Consider the following 23,995-nt stretch of genomic DNA (forward strand, 5'->3'; position numbering starts at 1 on the left):
GGCTTTGTTTACTGAAGAGATAGAGGAACAAACAGGAAGGAATGATAACCAGGAGCCCAAGGGGCTACCACTATTCCTGCTTGGGACTGGCCACCTGCTCCCGCCTGCTCCCCCCGGGGTTGGGGTGGGATGCAGGAGCCCAGGGTCCCGGAGCACAGCGATGCCCCCCCACCTGCAGAGCAACCTCCAGGGGTCACAGCCAGAGGAGCATCTTCCCTCCACCTGTTTTGGGGCTCCTGCCAGCGCCTCTCAAATCAGGGCCAAGAAGCCAGCTGTTGGGAGCCCCTAGGAGAGGCAGGCTTCAGACGCTCTGCTCCAGCAGCAAAAGCCAAGGGCAAACGGCAGGGGTGCCTCAGTGACAGCAGCACAACCCCGAGCCTGCCCCTGCGGCGCCCAGCATCGCTGCCTCCCACCACCTGCGCCTAACGTCCTGATGACCATGGAACAGAAGCCTCCTACTTTTCCAACAGGATGCAGTCACACGTTGTGGGGGTCCTCCCTTCCCATGCCCTGGAGGAGGCGCACAAAGTCCCCCTACTCCCCATTACAGTGTCCGGAGGCTCATTCCTGTTCGGGCTCAGTCCCTACCTGGAAATGTTGCGACCCCAGACAGTCACAGAAATGAATCGTTGCCCAAATTGCTGAACGCACAAAGGGAGGAGGAGGCAGGAAAGCTCGGTTTACACACCCAGGAGCCCAGGAGGGAAGCCCACACGAATGTGCACAGCTTCCACAGTGGTCATGTGAACAACTGGTCCTGACGCCACAGTCAACACGTCGGTGTCTCCCACCGCCCCCTGTGTGTTCTCCTCCTGTCAGCCTGCCCCTCGGCGTGGGGTCCCTGCCCCAACACTGGACGGTCTGAATCCCCCACAGTCCTGCTTTTACTGAGAGGCCATAGTTTTCCACTAACTTTTCAAAAAATAGCTTTATTCTGGCATATCTTACATGAGTAACATGCACTGGTTTTAGTGTAGAGCCTAGGAGTCTTGAAAAATATGTACAGCCACTTAAGCAGCGTGACTATAAAAATAGAGAACATTTCCCATCATCCCAGAAAGTTCTGTGTGCCCCTTGGGGGTGAACTCTCCTCCCCGGAGCCCCACCCAGCGGACGCTTTGCCTGTTAGAGTCTTTCCCATAAACACAGCCACATGCTGGTGCCCTTTTGTGTTTGCTGCTCCTGCTCAGGAAAATGCCTCTGCGATGGGATGGGCGTGTGCTGGGCGCAGGCCAGCCAGGCGCTCCTGGTGTTTCCCGAGGCACAGACATGCCACGATTGTGTACCCGTCCACCTGCTGATAAACACTGGCATGGCTTCTGTGCCGGGGCACGTGCCAAGTGTGTTCCTTGCCCCTGAGCCCCAGCATGTCCCCAGAAGTACCTCTTCCTACAGCCTGGGCTCCACCCACGTCTCTGTTTGTCAGGGTAAGGGGGCCCAGCATGTCAGCGGGCAGCACCAGAGGCCAGGGCAGGAAGAAGGGGTCCTTCCCTCTGACAGCCACGTGCTGTATCCCACGTTTTCTCTCTACTGCTGCACCTACGTGGCTGCGCCTCTCCCAACATGATCCCCCCCATACTTGAGACCATGTGCTGCCTGGTCAAAGCAAAGGTGAACCCAGAGACCACGGACCACCTCCCGCCAGGCCACCAGCAGAATCCTGTGCCATCTTGGGGCTGCAGCCACCTGCTGCTGCCGATGTCAGAGCCCCAGGCTTGGGGAAACAGGACCCCTCCCAAGTCTGCTCTCCCCAGGTGTGCTACACGCAAGAACCATGTGGCACACGTGTTTTCCCTGTGATGAGCCACGGTTTGTTTATCCAGCCATCAGGCTCCCTCTAGAGAGTTCTATTCATCTCGTTGTTATGCCCATCACAGCCTAATATTTCTTTAGACTCAACTCCCCTCCCCCCTGAATCACTATGTGGTTTCTGTCCCTTGTGTGGATCCAAATGGGTAGAGAACTGACTCTGAGACTGGTCCCAGGATGCAGACCTGTACTCACCAAGGGGAAGCAAGAGGTGGTAACGGGATGTGCCTTGGAGCAGCAGCAGCTGTACTTGGCCATCACAGCAGGAATGAGTGCCCTTGAGCTCTTTCCCAGAAACAATGAGAAGCTCGAAGGTGTTAATTCTTGGCTCAAGCCATTTCTGGGAACCAGGGAGGTGCCATGACAGCCCCTGAAAGGCATCATTTCTTGTGGCCACAAGACTGATATTGATGGGAATCAAGCACATTTATCTATGCGGGTTGCTGAATTTCGACAGTTGAGTTCAATTTTGGCCAAGTTTCTCACATAAAAGTTAGGGTATTGATCAGAAAGGAATGGGATCTTGAAAGTTGACGATAGAGAAACTCGGAAGGGAGAAATGTGGTTGGACCCAGATGAAACCAGCAGTCCTGAGCCCACAAGTCACCCTGAGCCTCCCCCACCAGCAGAAGCAGCTCGTCTTCTGCTGCCCAGGGAGGCAGCTTCTTCTGCTTTAAAGCCCTTTGATAACTTCTCCTGGGCTGATGCCTCACGGGGGGATCCTCGTTCTTTCCAAGACACCACTACCGCTCCCTGTTCCTCTCAACGCAGAAGTAGGGTTGGACTTAGCATGACCTTTGGGAGCAGGTATGCACAGTGGCCCAGGAGGATCTGGATTTCATCGTGGTAGGAGAGGCTAGATGGCAGCACCTGGACCTTCTGCTCCCCCAGGATTGCAAATTGGCAGGAATGAAGGCTGCCATCAAAGCCCCGAAGGAAGGAGTGGTTATCCCGTGGTGTCCCCACTGGACCCGGCAGCTGGACCCGTGCAAGAGCTCCTGAAGGAGGTCAGTGGGCTGAGCAGGTGGGGGTTCTGGGTCGGCATTTACTGGGGCCGATCACACGGCCTCTGGCACTTGCTGGGCAGCCATGGATGTGTCAACACGGTTCCCTCTACACTGCAAACACCTCACTAGTTTGCAGAGCACCAGACATGGTTTGCACCACGTTAGGTGCACCTCACGTGTTTTGATGTGTGTTTTCATTTTTTTCAGTTCAAAGCATTTTTGAGTCAAAGCCCTGACCTCTGGTGCTTCAGAATGTGACTCTTTGGGGGGAGGGTCTTCACAGATGATAAAGATTGGTTCTCATGGGGTCATTAGGGTGGGCCCTCAACCAGTATGACTGAGCAGAGGTCAGGGTGCAGACACGCAAGGGACAGAGGGAGAACTGTGTGTGGACCCGGGGAGGGCAGGGTCCACCTGCCGCGAGAGAGGCCTCGAGGAGATGGCCTGCCTACACCCAGACCTCAGCCTGCTGGCCCCCGGGCCCAGGACAGAATAGTCTCTGTGTTAAAGCCTCCTGGGCTGCGGTACTTTGTTATGGCAGCCCGAGAAAACCATTACAGAGGTGACGGAAAGACAGGAGGGTACCCTCTCCCAGGACTGACATTCAGCACGTCTACTCACCACCCTGTGGCCATGGTGAGGGTCACACGCAATGCCAGGGAGGCTGGCTGGGTGGCCATGTCCAGTTTTGGAAGACAGCTGGTCATGTCTCTACCAGCAGCCTTGCTCTCGGGTGAGGAATCCGGTGGAACCTGCATCAGGAGAGTTGAAGGCAAGCAGTGAGCTAGAATACTGCCACCGTGTGTGTCCTCCCTCAGCTCACACAAGGTCAGTGTTTCCCACCTCTCCCCACTGCAGAGAAGAGGGACACAGCCAGACAACCTGGGACGGGCAACCCTCTCTGAGGCCTGCTGGGAACCCAGCTTTCCCAAAGCAGCTACAAGAGACGTCTGGGGGCCACCAGATTTGAACCTGGGCTGGCGTACTGGTAGTCTGCTTGCCCATCAGATCCGTTCCCTCCCTTGTACCAGCAGCACCCAGAGGCTGACCTCCGTAAGGCACCGTAGCAGGCTCCCTGGCAGTGGCAGTTTTTTTCATCATGACTAGAGCTGACATCTCTGCCAATGGACCCTCTGACAGCCGGCTGGCCTGGGTTCAGGTTGGGAGGAGTTTCTGTTCTATGTTTGCACTTGGGACTTTAACCCGGGAATGGGGACAGGGCGCTGTCACCGCTCTACCGAGCAGGCACACACTCGGGACAATTAGGAAGAGGGCAGGAGTGGAGCTGGACTGGGGTGGGGGTAGGCAGGAGGGGGGCAGGCCAGAGGTCCCCAGGGCAGCTGCAGGTGGGGTTGCAGGGGGTCAGGCCCCAGGTGAGCTGGGATGGCTGGGATGGCACGTCAGGGAGGCTCCAGGGCTTCTTGCCTTGATGGCCATGATGGGGAGCATGGGGAGACAGGTTTGTTTTATTTTATTTTATTTAACCCAATTCATAGTTTAAATTTGTTTTCAAGACCACAGAGGAGCAAAAGATACAAAGCAAAAGCGGCCCCCACCTTCTGGTTCTCCAACTCCCCAGATGTGGCCCCTATGAAAACAGTATCATCTGTGTCCTTTCAGAAGTGTTTCTCTGAAAATCAGGGATCTGGGGGAAAGACAGGAAGTTTAGCCTGGGCCCTCAAGCCCAGGTGCTAGTGGACATCTGAGGAGGTCTCCAGGGGTGACTGACGAAATGGGTCCGGAGTTTGTACAGACATTTGGACTTGATTTCCATGATATACCCTCAGAAAATCCAACTCCTAGGGCCTGGATTTGCCAGCAACTGCCACCTGAATGATTTTTCCTGGATATTAATAGGATAACTGTGTCCCTAAGCTTAGGATCATACCTACTATACCCTAACAAGGTGGCTGCACATGTCATAGCAGTCAACCTCTTCTGTGCAAAGTTGTTGTGGTTCAAGGATCCTGCTGCCTGGCTTCAGGAAGAGGTGGAGAGAGGTGTGTTCACATTTCCAGCCTTGGCGTTCAGGAGCTCAGAGTGAGCCTCAGCTGTGGGGAAGTTTCCAGTTATGTGGGTCTCACCACTGGGCGCAGCCTCTGCCCTCTCAGGCTCCAGAAGTATCGCTAGGAAGAAATTAGGGCTGAGTTTTATTTCCTGTAACAGTGAATCAGTGAACAGTTGTCTTGAACTAACCCTTGAACCAAGAATGACCAGTAGAAACGACCCAGTCCAAACAAGCATCTCTCAACAGCATTGCAGAAGGAGGGTAGGGAGCTCGACATCTGGTATATCTTCCCCTCAAGGAATGTACCTGCCAGTTAAAAATGCTGCTTCTGCAGAGGCTGTGGAGTGCACTGTTGGTAGCTGCATGGACCTGGGGACAAGTGTCATTCACAGGTGGCCAAGGAGGGGTGGATGTCCAACACTCCAGGCTCTTGGCTGGGTCCCCGGAGGGATACACCCTAACAGAAAGGGCAGATGGAGAGCAGACCATCAATCACGAGGACAAAAGGCCACTCAGTGTCTTGTGTGAATAAGGTGACCCTTCACTTCCTAACTGCCTGCTAGAAGCAGAAGTAAATCTTCTCTGTATGAGGAAAAAATCCAAAGTCTCTAGCTGTCTTCATAGTTTTTACACCGCAAAGTTCTGGCATTCAACCATATTTAGGAAAGCATAAAAAAAGACAATAATTGACCAAAAATTAAGAGAAAAAATAAGCCTGAAGACAGATCCGCAGAATGCCTTGATACTGGGATTATCAGACATGAACTTGAAAATACTTAAGTTTCATATTTCATGTCTTCAATAAGTCCAACAAGAACATGGAAAATTCTTCTCAGAGAACTGGAAACCATTAAAAACAATCAAACAGAAATTTTAGAATTGAAAACCATAATAACTGAAATTAAGAACTCAGTGGATGACTTCTACTTCTGCCCATGAAGGATTAAATGCTATGGGAATTGCCCTCTGGCCATACAAAAATAGAACACTTGGGAAAATGTCTGAAATGACAGTTTCCAGGCATCGGAAAGCAGGTAGCACAGGACTGAGACGCAGAAAGGCAGGCGATCCGCACAGGTGCCCTGACTTGCTGCCTGGGGGTGTCATCTGAGTAGCAGAGCAGGACTCAGAGGTCTCGCTGAGCTAAGGATGCAGATATTGGGTTCTGGGGACGTCGAGAAGGTCAGAAATTTCAGGACAGAATGCAGAAGGGGACGGTGTTGTAGACGGAATTGTAGACATCTGCAGAAGGGTCCAATGAGTCTTGGTCAGAGTACCTGCGCATATATGGGAAGAAACTCTCTGAGACCAAGGAAAGAAACCCGCAAAGTAGTAGGCAACAATTCCTGGAGTTTAGATAAGGCTGGGAATAGTCCATGTTCCCATAGTCCTTGCCATGCCTGGGACACTGAGCAGTGTGTTCACAAGGGCCTAGTGGCAGGGCTAAGTTATCCCTAGACCCAGTACTGCTCTGAAATCCCTGCAGTAAATCTTAAAATTCAAAAGGATTGAGGGATGCCTGGTGGCTCAGTGGTTGAGTGCCTGCCTTTGGGTCAGGGCATGATCCTGGAGTTGTAGGATTGAATCCCACATTGGGCTCCCTGCATGGAGCCTGCTTCTCCCTCTGCTTATGTCTCTGCCTCTCTCTCTCTGTGTGTCTCTCATGAATAAATAAATAAAATCTTTTAAAAAAATTTCAAAAGGATTGGAATCATCTGCAAGTAACTACAGCCAGAACAAAACACAATCTCCTGTAAAATAATGTAACACCACCTAGCACCAAATAGCACCATAAAGTTATAATATCCACAAATGACTGGAGATACAGAGAAGCAAGAAGAAGGACCCACTATCAGGAAAAATAGCAGTCAACATAAACAGACCAAGAAGTGACAGATAATGGTGTTAATGGATGAAAATACTAGACAATTACATTAAAAATCTTGTAACTGTGTTCAAGGCTATGAAGGAGAATGTGAACATCGTGAGAAAAGAAAGGGAAAGTATGAAAAAGATGGAAGTCGGAAGTTGCAGAGATGAAGAATGTGACGTTGAAGTGAAAAATAAACTGGATGGGATTGAGCGCAAATGAGATTCTGTAGAAGAAAAGACCAGCGACCTCACAGCTAGCAATTGGGAATAACCAAAATGAAGCACACAGGGAAAAAGAATCCTAAAAAAGCCCTCCTGGAACTTTAGTGAGCTGTGGGACTATATTGGGTGGTCCAACAGACTTGTAATTGGAGTCCCAGGAGGAGAGGAAAAACATAAAAATATTTGAAGAATTATGCTTGAAAACTTCCAAATTTGAGGAAAATTGCAAATCCAAATATCCATGAAGCTCAGCAAATGCTAAACAGAAGAAATATAAAGAAAACCCCATAAAGTTACCTCATAATCTAAACAGCTAGAGAAGAAAAGGCACACAGCCAAGGGGACAGGGACAGTGGCCTTTTATGCAGAAACCATGAGAGCCAGGACACAAGGTAACATCACTTTTAGGTGCTGAGAGAAAAAATATATATCAACCCAGAATTCCATACTCAGTGAACACATCTTTCAAGAATGATGAAAGAAAAGCTGAGCTACCAGTGGACCTGACTACCAGAAACATTAAAGGGATTGCTCCAAGAACTAGGGGAATGCTACCAGGAGGAAATTGTGTTCCTCCAGAAAAGAAATGGAGAGCATCTAGACTGGCAAATATGTGGGTAAATCTGAAAGACATTTTCCCATGGGATGCCTGGGCGGCTCAGCGGTTGAGCTCAGGTCATGATTCTGCAGTCCCAGGATCAAGTCCCACATTGGGCTCCCTGCATGGAGCCTGCTTCTCTCTCTGCCTACGTTGCTGCCTCTCTGTGTCTCTCCTGAATAAATAAATGGAATTTAAAAAAAAATACATTTTCCCATTTTTAAATCTTCTTAAAGGAAGAAGATGGATTGCTTAAAGCAAAACCCAACAAGGTATTTTGCAGTTTACAACATATGTAGGGTTAAAATGTTTGATAACAACCCACAAATATAGGGGTGAAGGACATGCAGGTTGACTGTTGTAAGATTCATATATGATATATGAGGTGATATAATGTTATTTGAACATAAGTTGTGACCAGTGTAAACCCTAGGGCAACTAATAAAACAAATAAGTAAATAAAAGAGATCCACATAATAAAATAAGCATAGAGACAAGCTAAAACCACAAAAATTATTGCCCTAAAAGGAGGCAGGGATAAAAAGTAAAAAAGCAATAAAGAAAAATAAAACAATATCCATACTGCAGAATTAAATCCAGCCATATGGATAACTATATTAGACATCAGTGCTTTAAATGTTCATATTAAAAGAGTCACATGGATAAAAAAGCAAGACCCAATTAAGTGTTGTCAACAAAAAAGAAATTCATTTAAATATAAAAACACAAGCTCCTAGCCAGGGTATTTAAGAAAGAAAAAGAAATACAAAGCTTTGGAATTGGAAAGGAAGAAGCCAAATAGCCACAATTTGCAGAAACACAGTATTATATACAGAAAACCCTAAAGACTCCACCCCCCAAATTTCAAGAACTCATAAATTAATTCAGTAATATTGCCAGATACAAAATACACAAAGATATGTTGCGCTTCTATACACTAATAATAGACTATTGGAAAGAGAAATTAAGAAAACAATCACAGGGCACCTGGGCAGCTCAGTTAAACATCTGACTCTTGATTTTAGCTCAGGTTATGATCTCAGGGTCATGGGATTGAGTCCTGTGTTGGGCTCTGAGCTGGGCGTGGAGCCTGTTTACGATTCTCTCTCTCCCCCCTCACCCTGCTCGTGTGTGCACATGCTCTCTCAAAAGAGAGAGAGAGAGAGAGAGAAAAGAATCCCGTTTACAATTGCATCAAAGAAGAATAAAATACTCAGAAATACATTTAACCCAAGGAAGGTCCTATATACTGAAAACTATAAGATAGCAATGAAAAAAACTGAAAAAGATACAAATCAATGGAAAGACATTCCACGCTTGTGGATTGGAAGAGTCACCACCATTAATATGTCCGCACGATCCACACTAACACGATGCTGCTACCGACACGGGGTGTTCACCGACCCTCCATCTGAGCCTCCACAAGTTGCCTGACAAATCACCCCGTCTCTGCACGCACACCTCCAAGGTTAGTGGGCTCACTGCCACACGATGTTTCAATGTCACCAGTGGACACTGGTGACCTACCTAGCGGCCAGCGAGTGCTGCAAGCACTGAGGTTCCAGCCCCAGCTCCACGCTCACGGCCAAGGAAACAGGCAACTTATCAGTGAGCTCACCTGGGGTTGCTCATCTGTAGGAGACCGTGCCTGCCCCCAGGGCTGAGCGAGTAAGTGGCTCGCTCACGGAGGAACAGGTGCTGGACAATGAGAGCCGGCACACAAACGACAGCACCGCAGGGGAAGGGGCACCTGGAGAGCCATCCAATCACAGGCGGGGAAACTGGGCCAAGGCAAGGAGTGGGACCCAGGCTGTGTACACAGCAGCAGAGAGCTGTGCTGTGTGTACAGTGGTGAGGACACGGCCTGCTGCCTTCTGACTGCGGCACCAGGACGAATGTCTGTGGGTCCGTGGGAGGCCCACGGAGGGGACACACCTGCCCTCAGGACTCCTGCCCACAGTCTGGCCCCCCGTGTCCACGTGCGCCGGCCCCGCACTGACCACAAGTCAGCACCACGGGGGTGCTTAGAAGCTTACCTGAGCGGGGCAGCTTTCATCGTTGGGGGCAAAGCTTCCTGAAACTTGTTTGGGTCCTGGGAACCAAACGCGGAATCAGCCTGTATTTGGCGTCAGGGCCAGCGGTGCACCTGTGTCCACCTTGCAGACACTGAGCTGCAGGTGTACAGATGGGTCAGAGGGTGGAGGGCTCTGGGCAGAGCCGGGCTTGGCCCCAAGCTGGTGGAGATGATTCCAGTTAATGGTGTGGGCTGGGCCCAGCAGCGCTCCCAGCATGCCCGAGGGGCTCGTTATTTAGCACTGCCCCCTACTATGCCACAAAGCTGGTTTTAGTTATAATCACGAAATGACATGAATCATAACCACTATCACGGCCCTAAAAGAGCTCAGTCAACTTTTCCTGACCTACATGCCAGTGAAAAACAGACATATACACAATAGGAAGAAACTGACGGATTAATACCTCTAACTCCCTCGAATGTATTTTTTTCAAAGGGGAAGAACCGAGACGCCTGGGTGGCTCAGTGGTTGAGCATCTGCCTTTGGCTCAGGGCGTGATCCCGGGGTCCATGCGGAACTCGATCCCAAGACCCTGAGGTCACGACCTGAGCCGAAGGCAGACGCTTCACCAATGGAGCCCCCCAGGCGCCCCTGTTCTTTGCCATTTGACCACAGTTTAGTAGTGACCTCCACGTTCAGGGCACAGAAGTGTCCGCCTCACTGTCGGGAGGTTTAAACACAAATAGAAACTCCCAGCGGTCTCACACGATGGCCACTCGATAGAGCTTGAGATCTGCCTTTGTCCTGGTGGTTGCTGTGCTTCCGGAGGGACGTGGGCTACCCTGGGTGTCCGGGACGTGCAATCCCGCAGTGCCACAGCCGCCAACGGTCCCGAGGCCTCCTGCCCTCATGACGGATGCGGACGTCCCAGTTCTCAGAACAACTCTCATCAGGCCGCGGCAGTCATGGACAGGCAGAGAGGGAGCATGTGCTGGTCTGAAATCTCCGTCTCGGTTGTCTGGAACTAAAACCAACGGAAGATTTGGGCTACATTAGCGCAGATGGCGCACGGTGATAATAAAAAGCAGATCAATTCGTGCTCAGCTTTGTGATTGTTCTTCACTTCTCTGCCGACAATGCACCTTGTATGGTCTCACCGGCTGCAGACCTGGCCTTGGCCTCCACCCTTGGCTCCAAAGCTCCTTCTGGCCCAGCTTGAAATTGAAATTCCAGTCTGGACGTTCCACCTGGGTGGGTGTTATACACGAGAGGTTCCGGGACGGGGCTGCTCACAGCTGTGCGGGCTCTCCACTGCACAAGGGCACTGCCTCGAGGGCAAGTGAGAGGCTCAGTGCCAGCCTGTGGTCTGCTGCTGTGGCCATGCCGACCTGCGAGAGGCGGCATCTCTAACTTGTACAAAGATGCTCCCTGGGCGGTCCTGGTGAATTGTGTTCCCCCAGAGAGACCTACCAAAGTCCTAACTCCCTGTGACCCCTGAGGGCCACTCTCTTGGGAAACAGGTATTTTTGCAGGTGTAAGTAGTTGAGATGAGATCAGGCTGGGTCAGGGTGAGCCCTGGAGGCCTCTTGAGGAGGGAGATCTGGAGACACAGACACAGGGGAAGAAGGCCCTGGCATCATAGGGGAGCCTGTGGACACCTTGGTCTCACCCCTCCAGCCTCCAGCACCGTGGGACGAGACACGCTGCTGTTCTGAGCTGCCCCTGTTCCAGAACCCTTCTCATGGCCGTTGTTAAATGTCAGAACGTCCCCCATGCCCCTGGACACATGAGGCTCTCTGCTGGGATGGTGGTGGGGCCGTGAGTCTCGCTCTCAGAGGCCTGAGAGGCTTGTGGCTGAGAGAAGACAGGAGACATGCAACCCGGACTGCAGGAAGGACTGCAGGAAGGTTCCAAGGAGGCAGCCGGGGCTGGAGAGGCCCTGTAGTTCCCCCAGAGCCCAGCAGAGGGCGATGGGGCCACGCGGTCAGCCCTCCACCCTGTACTAGGCCAGGGGCAGGCTGAGCTCAGAGCCCTGGGGGCAATTCCCAGGGTCCCCCCCCTCCTCATAGCTCCACCACCACCCTGTCTGTGGGGTCCCAGGTCCTCCCAACACAGGCGAGGCCCACAGTCCTGGGGTAGAAAGCCGGGGCTCCAGAGGGGCAGGGACAGTCCAGTCCGGATGCTCATATCTCCTCTGTCCCCATCTGTCCTGGGAACGCACCTGGCTTCACCCCAAGACTTGAAACCCAAAGCCAAGCCTGGACAAGAGAGGGGACGGGCATGTGACAGCAGCCAGCCAGCAGTTCCAGGCGGCGAGCACTCAGCCGTCTGCAGGGACAGGGTCCACACGGACGGGGCCGCAGGGTACCAGGCCATGCCACCTTTGTGCCTAGAACCGCCTGCAGCAGGCCTTTGCCCTCAAGCCTCTGAGCCACTCTCAAACACACATATCCAGCACCAGGCCTGCCTGCCCACTCCCACCCCACCCCACCCCCCTGCCACCCACCACAGGGGCTCTGGGACCTTCCTCCATCTCTCCCTCCAGCCCGGTCCATCGCTGCTGGGCCACTTAGCTCCCCCTCCTCGGCCAGGCACCTGCAGGTCTCCTGGAACAGGAGTCGGACCATGGCTGCCCTGCTTGGTGTGGGGAATGCCTCCAGGCCAGCGTCCTTGCCAGAAGAATGAAGACAAAGCTACCTAATCCATGGGACTTATGCGTGCAGCTCAATGCCTGCGCCCACAGTGACCACCAGCGAGGATTGTCAGAGCACCAGAAACTGTCTACTTGTTCCAGTCGGTGAGCACTTCCTCTGAGGCTGATCTTTTGTGAAGCACCTTGCAAGTAGCACCTCATTTCAGGTTCAGTAATCCCTGAACGTGGGGCTGTTACCGTCCCCACCATACAGACAGTAAAGTTGAGGCTCAGCGAATCCTGCGGCTTGTCCGCAGTCCCAGGCCAACAAGGGGGGCCAGGGCTATTGGGGTGCAGTGATCCGTCCTGGAAACATGGCACAGTCTGGTTTCATCAGACGAGGAGGGCCCTGGGAAAGCGCACCCCCAGCTGCACCCTCCGTGGAGAGTAGGGACCAGACTCAGAGCCCCTGCTTCCCAAATGCCTGGCCTACCCCTTCTAGGTGTGCTGGGATTGCCCAGGGGGGTGACCACGGTCACCCCCGGGCCAAACCATGCCAGCCAATGGGAAGTCCCCAGAGCCCCTCATGGCCAGTGGTCCCATAGGAGCCTCCTGAGAGGGACTCGCAGGGAGGCTGGCACACACCACAGCCTCCCCTGCAGTGTCTTGACCGAGGTCCTCCAGGTTCTGCTGCCACCTACATGGCTCAGAGTGGGGGCCCTGCCCAGGCTTCAGTTTCCCCATTGGGAAGTGCAGGAGCAGTACCAGTGACTGGAGAGTAGGATCCAGAGAGAGGCAGAGGGTGGGAATTGAGGGGAGCAGGAAGGAAGAGCAGAAGCAGGGCCGTGGGGTGGGGTCGATGACCCAGGGTCCAGGGAAGGCAGGAGCCCCGAGCAGGAGACATGGAGTCACCCTAGCGGTGGGTACTCATATGGGTGTGTGTGGGGGGGGGAGCTTTGTTCATTTGGCTCCCGTCGTGGGCCAGGCAGGAAGGCAGCCACACCCTCACCCCTGTACCCTCCACCCGGGGCACGGCGACCATGTGAACATGACCCACCCCATGCCAGAGGCACAGGCAGTGCACATAGGAGATGGAGGGGGTCCGAGGATTGGGGGACAGGGAGGGGGGAGCTCGGGCCCCCTCTAGGAGGGGGAGCCACGCAGTTGAAGGGCCCCAAGGAGGGCCTGGCCCAAGCCTGGGGAGGGGTGAGCGGTGTCTGGGGGCCGGGACACAGCTGGACCCGAGGCCCCCCAGCCCAGTGATTTCACCGGGAAGCTGGCATCCCCATCCCTTGACCTCCCACCCTCAGCAACATGGCTGTCAGGAGGGACTGTCCATAGGTGGCTTCAGGAGGGACTGTCCACAGCAGTGCTTATCTGGATCACAGCCTCCACCAGGCCTCAGGGTGGTGGTGGAGGGAGACAGACCCCAAACCCCGAGACACTCACCCGGCTCCCAGCACTGTGAGCTTTCCAGAAGAACCACCGCAGTCTCCTTGCCAGTCTCTGGGACTGGGCGTCTGGGGCGCTCTGGCTGCGTACCTCTGAGCTGCTGCAGCTGCTGAGGGGGCTCCTGCAGGGTGTGGGCCGGCCTCCGATGCCTCCACCACCTGTGCCCACCCAGCCCCTCCAGGTGGGGAGAGACTGGCTGCCGCCTAAGGCCTGGCTCCCTGCTCTGCCTCGGGGGTGCTAGTGGACGTGGCCCTGGGCCCCGACTGCTGGACACGTGTCCTTGGCACGTAGCTCCAGAGCCTGTCCGTACACACTGCAGGGTGGCTGCCAGTGGGCTGTGTTCAGCTACAACGGAGTTGGGCAAACCTCTGCCAGATGGCAGGGGCTCCTCCCACGGTGTCCACACGGCACAGCCATGGGGTAGTCAGAACCTTCCCGACTCCTCATGTGCTCACCTCACTGCGTAGGCAAGGCTGCCAAGGCCGCTGTGCCCATCATGTCCTCCTGTAGGGAGAAGCGTCTGTTGGAGGGACAAGGGAAGCAAGGGCACAGGGAAGTCTGTCAAGGCAAGGGAGGAGAGGCCCCCTGTGGGCAGTGCCTTTGCAGGGGAGTGGGTATGGGGGCTGAGACGGCTGGCCCCCCCCACCAGACCCAGGTCAAAGAACAGGCCTAAATTCTACCTGCTACTTTGTGTTGCCCCCCAGAGCCCCACAAAGTCAAGTAGTTGTGGGTGACAGAGCAGCCGTGTCCACCGTTGGGCCTCTCTGCAGCTACAGACACAGGCAGGGCCTCCTGGGACTTAATCACAGCGAGATGGCATCTGGATGCCAGGACATCAAGTGACCACAGCGACACCCCCTGTCCTCCGCCAGAGGGCCGGCCCACGCGGCCAGCTTGCTGCCAAAAGGGCCTCCTTGGGGGTCAGCAGGTGAGTGGGGACCAGGAGCACGGTGGGCCCTCAGCAGGGCAGACCCCCAGTTCTACCCCTGGGTCCCCAGACCATCCTATCGTCTTGTATTCTGCCTCCCGGGGCAGACGTCAGGTCTGACAGCACAGGGCTTCTCCCTGAATCCGTTTCTACCGCTGCCTAACAAGCTTCTACAAGCGCAGGGGCGAGCACTGGACACCCTGTCAGCTCAGTGTGTCTGTGGCTCCAGCATGCCCAGTGGCGGGGGGGGGGGGGGGTCCTCTGCCAGGGTTCCAAGACGGCCCAGCTTCAGGCCCACTGACCACAGGGCTGCCTCAGAGCTCTCCCAGGATGTCGGCAGAAGCTACGTCCTCACCCTCCGCTCCCAGAGTCCGCCCTGGGTCCTGGCCCCGTGGCTCATCCGTGGGCCCCTCAGCACATGCATCTGACCTCCAGGCCTGCAGAACAGCTCTGACTCAAGGAGGCCCTGTCCCCCCATTAGGTCAGATCCGGGCTCATCTCCCTCTCTGTCTATTCAACACAACCGGTGAGGGACCCTCCTTACATCAGCACGTCCCTTCTGCAGGTGAGGTAACAAGCCCATCAAACCACAGGTGGGCCCACATTCGGGGTCACCCAGGGCATGTCACCAGGGGGCGCTCACGGAACTCAACCGGCCTTGCGTCCATCCCTCCCTGCTCAGAACTTCAACACATAAATTTTATTCTCCTCTGTAATAGAAACACAAAACAGCAAAGCATTTTAAAACTGGATTTCTGAACTAAGTAGGTCCGTTATGTGATGTGTGTGGAAAGGATGTGCTTCCCCCTCGCTCCAACACGTGGCTCCTCATCTGGGAAAGGCGCCTGGAGACCAGGATAAGCTGAACAACAATAGTCTCATCCACCCCATTTTGCTCCATGAGAGCAAATGAAGGCAATGAGTACCTGGCAGGACTGCTGGACAGTTGTGCGGGTTGTGCACTGAAGTGCCCTTCAGAGCACAGTCAACGATACTCCCGAGAACAACATAGTCTGTACGAGGCTGTCTGGCTCTGTGTTTACCACAGAGGTCTCCAGACCTTCCGCGGGCTTCCAACAGCTGTCCCTGGGCACCAGAAAGGTCTACAACTCCCTGGCCGAGGATGCTGCCATATGCAGCACTAAATGTCAAACCATTTGGGAACCTCTGTGTTTCTAGAACAAGCCTTTCAGTTTCAAAGCAAGGGGACTAAACAGACCTCCCAGGAGGGCTTGGACACCCCTCTGAGCTAGGCTCCAGAGAGCTTTCCAGCCCCAGCACACACTGCTCCTTGGCCTCCTCCCTTGGCCTCCTCGGCCTGCCCACCCCGCCCTGACACCTACCTGGCTGCCTTCTCCCCTGACTGCTTCTGGGGTACTCAAAGCCACCATGTGTGGTCATCCTCTGTCCTTGACGAACATCTGCTCTCCCAGACAGTCAGGATGGGCTCCAGTCGGGGCCAGTAAGGGGCCAGCCTGTGGAAGGGGCCAGTACCCTGCTTGCCCTGCCCCCTGATGGGGACACCCTGCCTTCTGTGTGCTTTCTGGCCGGAGTGGGGCCTCCCAGGGCTGCCTCCAGCCGGCAGGCAGCGAGGTATGTTTGCAGCGAGGACTGCTCTGTGGATCTCCAGCCCCCCTGCCCCCGGCCCTCCTGTGGGAGCAGGAACAGCGGCCTGGGGAGGGGGGTGTGCAGGGGATGATGAGTCCAGATTTAGACACTGTGCGCATGGTACAGCGGTGGGCCTTTGGCTGTGAGGGCTACTAGTCTGAAGCTCGGTGGCAATCAGGGCTGGAGAGAAAGTTGGGGCTGAGTCAGTAGGTGGCGGAGCCCAAAAAAGGCCGTGGTGGATCTACGGGGAGAGCGGTCCAAGCTCTGGCCCTGCCTCTCTGTGCCTGCTTCCTGACCTGTGAATTCAGGGTAAAAGTGCCCTTGCCCAGAAGCGGAATTAAGTGACATAATTTGGGGGGCTGGTGCTCAGACAGTTCCCAGAGCGATGCCAGTTCGGGAGCGCACGCTGGAGCCGATAACTGGGTGCAGAGATGCCCTCTCTCAGCAGCAGGGGCCAGAAAACATTCATGGCCCTCAGGAGGGCGCATGGGGCATGGGGTCCCAGCTGGGCAGTCTCCAAGGGCCCTCTGTGGCAGGCACTAAAAATATCCAAAATTTAAACACCGACATGCACCGCCAGCCCCCTGATTGGAGCGTTAACACCCCCATATGAGCTGTGAGCTCACCACAACTGTGTCTGCAAGTTCCTCGCCCCTGGCTCCGTGTGATGCCGTGTCACCTGGTCTGGGAAGCTGTACACCTGTCCCCACCTGTCCCCACCTGCGTCCACAGCTCCGTCCCTGCCATCAGCCATGAGCACGTTGTCGACAGCTCTCCACAGCAAAATCGCTAAACTGCGCTCCCGGAGGACAGGCAACATGCCTTTTTTTTTTTTGTCTCTTTAGTATCCAGTCAGCATCTGATATACAAAGGGAGAGAAAATTCTGGCTTGTTTTTCATTTTCATGAGGGATGGAGGTCCTGGGGCCTGGCTAGAACTCAATCCCACCAGCAGAGGGCGCAAGACCCATTGAAGATACACAAGCAGGGGGTGTGGAGGGGAGGCCTCATCATGAGCAAGATTTCCTGGAAATATTTCTAGCAAGTAACACATTTGTAATAGCTATTTCTCTGTCATATCCTTTCCCTACGCCTATTCCTTGCAAGATTTGTCACTTGGCAGCTGCAAAAGCCTGCAAAGGCTCAGGGCTTGGGAAACTTCCAGAAAATCAAGGCTGTACCCCCACCCCCTCACCCCCACTGCTGCTTTGTCCATCCACATTTCAGCAGCTGGAGAGGATTTAGATAGAATTGAGCAGAGATGGAAAAGGATGGGCCCTGGAGGGGGTACTCATATCCACAGTGGTCTCTGTCCCTCCAGGGCTATCAGGCAGGTCACTGGGCTTTTGGTAGCTAGGGTTCTCCAGAGGATTCAGCCCTTAGAGACTCTTAGGGCTACCACTGATGAGAGTGAGCTCCCTGTTACCAGGAGTATGCAAGGCACTGAGAAGTGGGGCGAACAATCCCTAAGGACTATTGTGAAAGCCCATCGATTATTTTTTTTTAAGATTTTATTTATTTATGAGAGACACAGAGAGAGAGGCAGAGACACAGGCAGAGGGAGAAGCAGGCTCCATGCAGGGAGCCTGATGTGGGACTCGATCCTGGGTCTCCAGGATCACGCCCTGGACTGAAGGCAGGAACTAAATCACTGAGCCACCCAGGGATCTCCAAGAAAGTCCATCTATTAAATGAGCTGTACCCCATCCAGGTATAATACAATATTAGCATCAAGAAGATTTTAGGGATCCCTGGGTGGCGCAGCGGTTTGGTGCCTGCCTTTGGCCCAGGGCGCGATCCTGGAGACCTGGGATTGAATCCCACGCCGTGCTCCCGGTGCATGGAGCCTGCTTCTCCCTCGGACTGTGTCTCTGCCTCTCTTTCTCTCTCTCTCTCTCTCTCTGTGACTATCATAAATGAATAAAAAAGAATTTTAAAAAAAGAAGATTTTAAATCGTTGAGACATCAAATATGGTCATAAGGAATGAACTACATAATTTATGTGTCCAAGGCCCCAGTGCTGTAAAACTAATGGGTGCTTTTGTGAGAAAAGCTAAAAAACACATATATATATGTATATATATATATATATATATATATATATGTGCAATGCTTTTGACATGCAAGTGTGTATGTTTGTGCCATGAGAATTGAAAGTAGACTAGAAAACCATCAGCCCTGGTTTTCTATGGCTAGTAAACTGCCAATTGCTTTTACATTTTTAAATGGTCAGAACAAATAAAAATAAGAATAGTATTTTGTTACGCATGAAAATTAAATAAAACTCAAGTGTCAGTGTGCAGAAATGAAGTGTGGTGGGATGTCCACATGGAAGGGCAGAGCGGGACTACTGCAGTAGACTGGGTGTAAAGTCTAAACTATTGACTTATCTGGTCCTTTACAGAAAAAGTTGGGGGACCCTGATCTAGGCTATTAGAAGTGGCAAGGAGGAGCATTCATTCAGGTCACCCCTTTCATGGTATCATTTGGGGACACTGAGGTGTGGACAGGGAGTGCGCTTGCTCCAAGGCAGGAGGAGGAAAGGACTGGAAACCAGGGGTCCTGGGGTCATGGGAGTCCTTTGTGTTCTGCGTGGCCTTTGGACATTTGTGAGTTGGGCCTCTGAGTCCCTTCTTGGCACCCAGGGACAGGTCAGGTGGTGCAGGAAGCACGGGTGGGGGTGGGGGGGGTGCCCTGGGGGTGCCCCAAAAGCCCCAGTGCATGTGGATGGGCACCAGACTCCCGACCCCATCATCACTCAGACCAGCAGGAGGGAGGAGCGCTGGCCTGGAATCTGGGGGCCAGGGGCTGGTTCTGCCCTGGTATCTGAGGGATAGGGCAGCTGTGCCTTCTCTGTCCCCTGGAGCCCCAGCCTCAGCCCCAGTCCCCAGGAGAAGGGATTTCTGCATCAGGCAGGAGAGATGCAAGTGTGAGTCCTTACTTTAACGTGGACTGGCCTCCTACCTGCTGCCGAACAGAACCTGGAGGAGGTAGCAAGCCCCTTGCAACCTACCTGAGGACTGGGGGTACTCAGCCTGGCCCCCAGGCAGCCTCTCGGATTGGGGGGGAAGGAGACCCTCACCCTCACCCAGCACACAGGCCACAGACCCCTCACCTCTACATCTACGTCTGTGCCTCTGGCACCTGGGGGCCACGGGTGAGTGCGACTCCTCCCCTTTGTGGTGGCTAGGCTCTCCAGCTCACTAAAAGAAGCAAGGGAAGGAGGGGAGAGGGGAGCTGAAGGGCAAGAGGAAGCACCAGCCAGACTGCCAGAGCGGAAGGTGGGCCAGGTGGTGGAAGAGCTGGAAAGTAAAAGAAAGAGGGTAACTAAATGGAGGGAGGGAAGAAAACCAAGAGAGCAAAGAATGAAGGACAAAGAAAACGAAAGGAAGGAGACCCGGCCACTTGGCCGATGGCGCCCGAGGGATTTGGCCGCTGCCCCAGGGCCTCTCCTTTTCTGCGCCTCCAAGACCTGGCACCTGTCAGGATGAAGCCGCAAGGGCCCTGGGGGTGGCCTGCACCGACACTCACTCTCCCGGAAGGCGGAGCAGCCCCTGAGTCCCAGTGTGATCCCGGATGGGCGCAGGGCAGGAGTCAGACCCAGTCTCCAGGTCCTGGCGCCCGTTCCCGGGTACGCAGTGCCCAGAGCACATGGCACATCTAGGAGGGGCACATCTAGGAGGCCGTGGGACTAACCACATCCTGCCCCAGTGCGGTCACCCAGCAGCTCCAGCACGCGCTGCGGGGCCCCACCAAACCCAGGCCTCAGTGGCCACCAGTTCCGGCCCTGGGTGTGGACTCAGCCGCTGACCAGACTAGCGTGTGCCGCTTAGCTGGGATCTGAGGTCCCTGCGGGAGCCGCCTAAAAGGTGGGCATGAAGCCGAGGTGGCCGTGTCTGTGCTTGTCCAGCAGGGTCACTCTGGGTCTTTGATATGTCAGGCCAGTCATTACCTGCTTGTAGATTTCTTTTAAAATTCATCCTTTTTAAAGAAAACCATACGCTGAAGAAAAATAACCACACAACAAAAATAAAGTAACACATTCCAAAGAAGCAAGTTTGTAAAATACCCAAAAAGGGATAATTTGAAGGGAAGACAGAGGGATGTGTCCTGAGGCACTGTCCCCAAACCCGATTTGAGCCCTGAGCTCACAAGGGTTTGAAATGATCCAAAACGAAAAGTCCACCCTCGACATCGAAATTTTGTTAAACGAAGGCGCCACAGAGACCGGCTTCTCCAACGAGCAAGTAACTCGGGGTCCCTGGACCATGTGACCTGCGAGCGTGAGGACACCGCGATTTCCCCCTCCGAAGGCAGGACGGCGGTCACCAGGCTCGAACCCACGCACCAGGAGCGCGAGCAGAGCCGGGGCCGAAGCCGGACGGTGCGCTCCCGCTCCCGGTGCTGCCCACTGAGGCGGAGCGGGGCCATCGGACGCGGGGCTTCCTGGAGCGCAGCGCCGAGCGCAGGAGGACCGCGTGCTGGGGCCGGAGGCCTGCGCGGGCCGGAGCCAGGGGGACCCGGGTTCCCGATTCTATCCACCGGGAGGAGGTGTGGGACTCGCCGCAGGCGGCTGCTGGGTGACTGCACTCGGAGAGGAGACCGCAGGTCCAGAAGCACCCCACCCTGCATGCCCACCCCGCTCCGTTTTGCCGCATAAGATTCTAACCCGCAGCCGCAGGTGCGAGAGGAGACGCCGGGAAACGGGCCGGGCCGGGAGGGGCGGGGTGGGGGCCGGCGGGGAGTTGGTGCCGGGACCTTCCACCCGCGCAGAGGCGGCGCGGGGCCGCCGACCTCACCCGGGCCTGCGCGCTCCCGGCTCAGCTTCCCGGCTGCGCGGGGCTCGGGACCCCTCCGGGCCAACGACTGTAGCATCCCGCGGGGAGGCTCCGGGGAGGGGGAGGCTGGGCTGGCGGAGGGGGAGCGTCTGGAACCTGCGCACCCCGGCCGGGGGCTTGGCTAGGGGAGGAGGGAGCCCCTGCCCCGCGCCTCCCCTCCGGCTGGGCCGTGGGGTCCGGAAGAGCTGAGCGCTGGGGGGAGGGCCCCAGCCGGCGTCGGGGCGGCGCCGGGACCCCCCTGCCGCCCGAAGCCCCTCGCGCCCGCCGCCGGAGTGGGTGGCTGGCCTGGGCGCTGAGGTCACCTTTTCCACTGCGCCCGCCGCGAGCGGACGGTTTCCGGGATTTTCGCGGCGGCGGCGGCGAGAGGCCCCGGCAGGGTCCCAGGCGTTGGCCGGGCTGCTGCGCCCCTGGGGTGGGGGCTGCGGGGCTCGAACGGGCAGGAGGGACCCGCTGTGAACCCTCTGTCGGCCGACGCCGCAGTTCCCCAGCAGAGGAGGCCCTGCCGCTGTGTGCGCGCAGTTTTTCGCCTAAAAGGGGTTTATCTTTGGGTCTGCTTTGGGATCGCCAGACGCGGGGAGACCTTGTCGGGCTGGGGGAGGTCAGAGGCCTTCCCGCCTCTGGGATGCAGGGGGATGGTGACGGGCCTGCCAGGCAGAACTTTACCTCGACAAGGCCTTCCACTCTTCCCGAAAGGCATTCCCCAAAGAGCCACGGGCCTGGTTCCCTGTGCAGCAGCCCCCGCTGGGCCACAGGGAAGGAGCCCTGGCGGATGTCCAAAGGGCTGGGGGAGGCACCTGTGGAATGAGGTACAGTCTGGGCTGCGCTGGTTTTCTGACTCCCCAAAATCTAGACGGGAGGTCTCACCCTGAAAATGACCTTCCCCCAAACCAGACCTAGGAGACCGACTGCCGGCCAAATAGCTTTGGTGAGGGCTGCTCAATACGCAATGGGACTCCCACCAGGTCTTCATCTAAGGGACATGAGCCCCTCCCCCCCCCAGAATAGCAGCTGCCCAGAAGAGGTGGTTCAAAGCTGGGCAGCTTCCATCAGGGGTCCAAATGGGAGTGAAGGGATAGAATGGGGGTGGCTGGGCCTAACCCTCCAATGAAAACACCCCCAGGCTATGCCCTTGGAAAGACCCTGAAGTGGAGAGGAGGAGGAGGTGGGGGAGGAGATGGAGGCAGCAGTGGCCTGTGGGTCCTACTGGGGTGGGGGGAGCTGAGAGGAATAGGCTGTGGTGCTGATGCATGCAGGGGGTAACAGCAAAGCAGCCCACTCCTCTGGCCCCCCCGGGCAGTGCGTCCAGGCTAGGCTGCCCAGCGTGGCAGGAGACACTGGCTTTTCTCTTTTGGACTGGTGGCAGCATGGCCCCACCCACCATCCTGCCACCTCTCACTGGGGGGGAGGCCTGCTGGGTGTGAGATACTAATCCTGTCCCCTTCCAAACAATCACCAAGTGATTCAGAGGACCACCCACAGGTAGAACACTTGGAGACCACCTTTCAGACCTGATGATGGCTGTTATTTTCAGGAAGGGGCAGCCCCAGCAAGTCACCCAACCACTGTGGAGAGAGGCAGCTGGGATCTTAGAGCCTCTGCTAAGACATTCTCTTTGTCCATAGGGACATCCAGAGGGATGTCTTGGCCATCTCCTAGTTCTTGAAGGGTCTAGGGCAGGTGCCAGTGCTTGGAACTGGCCACAAGATCTCATTGCCAGCAGCTGGAACTAGAGAAATTGCATCAACTTGCAGAGTGTAGGGCCATAGGTATGGTAGGCCCTATTTCCCAGAAGCAAACACTGAGGCCGGGAGCAGAGCTCACATCATGGGAGAAATGGTCCAGGACCCAGGCAGATGGACTCCAGAGGGATAAGAGGAGAGGGCTGGCACTGTCCCCAGCCTCCCAGAGACACCCATCGACACCCATGGACACCCCACCCTCCTTGCCCAGACAAATGGTGCATCCTCCCCAACAGACCTTAAGGCATATCCTCTTCAGTCATCACAGCCTCCCAGGAGCCCTGAGGCAGCAGCTCCTCAGGACCCGTCAGGAGGCTGAGGCCCTGATTGGGCAGTGGCTTGCTGGGAGTGGCAGAGCCAGAAAGAGAGACTGGGCAGAGAGCTGGGGGGATCCTTCACCCCACAGCTTGGATTTATATTCCTGCAGTGACGGGCGGGGGACCAGGGAAAGTTGGACCTGTCTCAGGCATATGGGGGGACTCCCAGTGCACCCAGTGCCCCCTCACCCAGCTCCGCCTTGTGCCAGTTTTCCCTCTCACTCTAAAGCTGGGAGGAGGTGAGGCGGTGGCATGGCACCATCTCTCCCTCTAAGCTGGGGGACAGAACCCGCCCCTCAGGAGGGGGATCGCCAGGGAGGATGTGTCCCTACATCACTTGGCAATATAATAAGCGCATCTGGGCAGGAGAAGCCGTCAGGGCAGCTCGGGACAGGTGAGGCCGTGTCTGGTAAACTGAGGCGGGAGTGCACAGGTGCAGCCCCCGTCTGAGACCTGCACCCCTGCCTGCTGCTGCATCCTGCGCTGGCGGGTGGTTGTGAGCGCCTGCGGGGAGGCTGCGCATGGCGACTTCTTTCCCAGCCACGCTGCGCGGCCTTCGCCTCTCCTCCCCCGACCCTGCAGGCCTCCCTAACCCCGGCGGGGCCGAGCCGCTGCCTTCCTCGCCGTCCCCGCTGCTTCTCCACTGCCCCTCGCCCGGCCCTGCCTGCCTCTGTGCCCTCCGGCACGTCGCGGCCCGCTGGCTCCCGCGCTTCCGCCGGCCTCTCCGTGCGCACGCCCCGGCGTCCGTGGCACCCTCTCATCACTGTCTCGCGTCTTGTGTGGCCTCGCCGTTTCGCGCCGGCCCCTCTCTCACCTCTGTCTCGAACCCTCCGCTCCCATGTCTGGGGGTCTGGTCTCCGAGCTCTCTCCCGCTCTCGCCCTCCTGGGCGTGCGCTCCGCCGGGTCCCCTCTGGCCCGCCGGCCCGCCCCTCTCGCGGCCCCCTCCCTCCC

At 55.8% G+C, this 23,995-nt stretch overlaps 1 long non-coding RNA gene across 2 annotated transcripts; it reads right to left on the reverse strand.

Annotated features, from left to right (window-relative positions):
• Positions 1 to 834: 834 nt before the first annotated feature.
• LOC144290973 (uncharacterized) lies at positions 835 to 23,967 on the reverse strand. Of its 2 annotated transcripts, XR_013358450.1 has the most exons (6): positions 23,859 to 23,964; positions 5,131 to 5,281; positions 4,705 to 4,942; positions 3,438 to 3,568; positions 2,005 to 2,179; positions 835 to 1,297 (listed from the first exon to the last, which is right to left on the reverse strand). It is a non-coding gene; the product is annotated as an uncharacterized LOC144290973 (long non-coding RNA). The 2 variants fall into 2 exon arrangements; XR_013358461.1 differs by lacking the exon at positions 5,131 to 5,281 and having other exon boundaries at positions 23,859 to 23,967.
• Positions 23,968 to 23,995: the final 28 nt, after the last annotated feature.

This window comes from Canis aureus, chromosome 1 (assembly GCF_053574225.1).
Source record: "Canis aureus isolate CA01 chromosome 1, VMU_Caureus_v.1.0, whole genome shotgun sequence".
Lineage (NCBI taxonomy): Eukaryota > Metazoa > Chordata > Mammalia > Carnivora > Canidae > Canis > Canis aureus.